Here is a 3,035-nt window from a genome sequence, read left to right on the forward strand (position 1 = left end):
AGATAGCATGTACCAAGTCTCGGCAGGCAGCTGTTGCAGATGACGATATAAACAATGTATATATCCCAATCCACCTTGAAAGAAAGCAGAATGTTTAATCACAGAAGATTTAATCTGATGTTGAATTCAGTTTAGGCAGTTATTTGGATCACAACAATCTATTGATAAAGTGATTCTGGGAGAAGAAAAGCTGCCATACTCCTGCTGCACACTCACTGACAACATTTGTAAGCTGCTGTTGGTATTTATAGCTTATCACGGTAAAGAGTTGCTCTTTAGAGCTCATGTTGTAAGTTGCTGTCACAATCAAAGGGCACAGGGTTCAGAAAGCCATCCCGGAGTGGGAAGCTTAGAATGCTCAGCTCAATACCACCCTTCAGTCTCATCAAAATTCAAGTTGCAGTATTTCCTGGATTTTAGCGCTGTTTCATTCTGCTTTCAGCATTTTCATCCCAAAGAGCGGTTACAGCAGTTTCTAAAGAAAGAACAGAGCAATGTGAGGCAACACGTCATTGCTAGTCCCCAAATTACAATTTTTGAACTTCTGACTCACTGCTTCTTTCTTAATACTGTTCAGACGAGCTTGCCAAGCACTGGAGAGATGCAAATTCTAAATGTCAGCATTTGTATTCACCAACAGCTAGTTTAGAAATTCTGACCTGATTAAAACATTACAAAGCCAAATTTATTGTAACTACTAGAATTTTACCATCATGTTCTTCTCTTCACCTGAAGTGTTCCTGGTATTGCCAAGTTCCCAAATTAAATGATATTTAGAGTTCTTCTGCCCCAGCTGGAGTCATATGCCTCTGAGTTCTCATATTTTAGATGACGTTACAGAACAAAACCACCCAAGCAAATGCATTTCTTTTGAAGTCATATGATTTGTGGCCAGCAAGTTGAGAAATTATTTTTCAATCTCTAGGGCTGGCAAGACTCTATTTTCCAGATCACAGAGATGCTATACCTCGCCACATCCCATGCTGTTCTTAGTGTACATCGCTAACAACCATAGGCTGGTATTTCCCTGTGCCAGACAGGTTTTGTTTGTTCTGGTGTAGCAAGCCGGGCTGATTCCTAGTCATATATTAGTATTAAAAAAATTAACTGTTCAGGTTAGCAAGTCTGCTTACATGGGAGAAGCCCATGTATTCTCAGTTCCCAATACCTGCATTCCTGTGGTGGTTTGACCCTGACTGAATGCCAGGTGTCCACCAAAGCCACTCTGTCACTCCCCTCCTCAACCAGACAGGGGAGAGAAAATATAACACCATAACATAAGGATTGTATGTATAGAATACATGTAGCCTTGGGATTTGAACTCTGACAGAAACAGTTTTTATAATTAACTTATAAAAAGTATAAGTGACAGAATGAGCCAGTAGCAAAACTGGAAGAGAGATCTTTACCTCCAGCCTGTCCTGGATCACCCAGATCAAGTCTCCTGCTTTCCTCAGTGAGTGGCAAGGATAGCACCATGAAATCAGGAAATTCCATCCTACACATTAAGAACATTGATACTATTAGGAAAAATCAAGGCTTGATGAACAAACTAACCTTTCTGGAGTTATGAGATTTTTTTAGATTTTCACATCTTAAACTATTTGTAACTGAACTATTTTATACCTAACATAACTGAGATGGACTAGACTTGGCTAACAACCAAATGCCCACCCAGCTGCTCACTTACTACTCACACCCTCAGCAGTAGAGAAGGAGAAAATAGGAAGAATAGGAATGAGGAAACTCATAGATCAACATGAAAACAAGGTGATTGCTTATCAAGTATCCTCATTTTCTGTGGAAGTATAGCTGTCTTTGGGAAGCCCTTCTGATGCAGATGCATAAAACAACAATGAACTTAGCATATATTGTTAATCACTGTTGTGACCTTCCTGCACATAAGTGGGCCATGATTGACTGAAATTATCTATAGAGAGTAACAAGAGCAATACACACACCCACACATAGAAAGTTCATTACTGTATGCCTGGTCCACACCTCAGAAAGACTGTAGATTTTGAAAGTTACAGGGAACATTCAGACCTGGCAACACTTTGAGTTCTATATCTTTCTCCAAGTGTAGTGGGGAAGGTATTTTGCACAGAAAATCCTCCTAAACTGCAGTCTATCATTTCAGAGTAGCATTAAAAACCTGGTCACATATTAGCAAATCCCTCCGCCATGAGATATTTCAAATTTGAATCACGTTTCTCTTTACTTCCTTCTTTATTTCTTCAGGTGATGTTAAATGCAGTCAGAATTGAAAGGGAGAGAAACCAGCTTTTAGAAAAAGGCAGAGAGATTAGGATTCAGACTTGGTATTATTATGACTAGAAATTAGTTTCTGTTTCCCTTGATCACCACCATGCAGGAACAGCAGGATGCCTTACCTCATCTCGTACCAACTTCAAGGCAAGAAAAGGAAGTAACTTTTCATTCGCTGCATAAATGGGCTGTGTATGTTCTTCTCACTACAGATTGCTGAAATAAGAAAACAAGAAAAACTCCATAAATTGTCAGATAATCATGAATTGAGGAAACATTAGAAATCAGAACAAACAGGTGCAGTAGTGAAAGGGATATTAAGCTTCATGTACTGTCACTTAAACCAATACCTATCTCCTGAAGATTAGAAAGTGTCTTGCACCTTTCTGTGAACGATTTGATGCTGAACTTTCCTTCACTAGAAATGTCTATTCTGTTAGATTCATCTTCTCTCAGCCTTACTGGCGTTTATGAAGCAAAATAAGACAGAAATAACTGTCCAAACACCAAACCAGGCAGAAGAATTTCCTGCTTCTGCTTACATGTTGCAGAAAATGAAATAAATGCCTCTACACCCTGCAAATGTTTCCATACACCAGCTTCTTTCCAGTAACCTCCATTGATTTATGTCAGGGAAGAATTTCCCACAGATTTCTCATGTTTCCTTACTCCAGCTACTTGAAATAATAGAGGACAAATCACATAGAGCCTTAGTGTTCTGTGCAGCCACACTGGGGATAATAGACACAGCACGGCGTGCAGGGTAG

The 3,035-nt window shown here is 39.4% G+C and overlaps 1 long non-coding RNA gene across 1 annotated transcript; it reads right to left on the minus strand.

The window, feature by feature from the left end:
- Positions 1-262: 262 nt before the first annotated feature.
- Positions 263-2,481, minus strand: LOC121089658. The gene is made up of 3 exons (XR_005828301.1): positions 2,394-2,481; positions 1,410-1,498; positions 263-475 (listed from the first exon to the last, which is right to left on the minus strand). It is a non-coding gene; the product is annotated as an uncharacterized LOC121089658 (long non-coding RNA).
- Between the last annotated feature and the right edge of the window lie 554 nt (positions 2,482-3,035).

The sequence above is a fragment of the Falco naumanni genome, chromosome 5 (assembly GCF_017639655.2).
Source record: "Falco naumanni isolate bFalNau1 chromosome 5, bFalNau1.pat, whole genome shotgun sequence".
Taxonomy (NCBI): Eukaryota; Metazoa; Chordata; class Aves; order Falconiformes; family Falconidae; genus Falco; species Falco naumanni.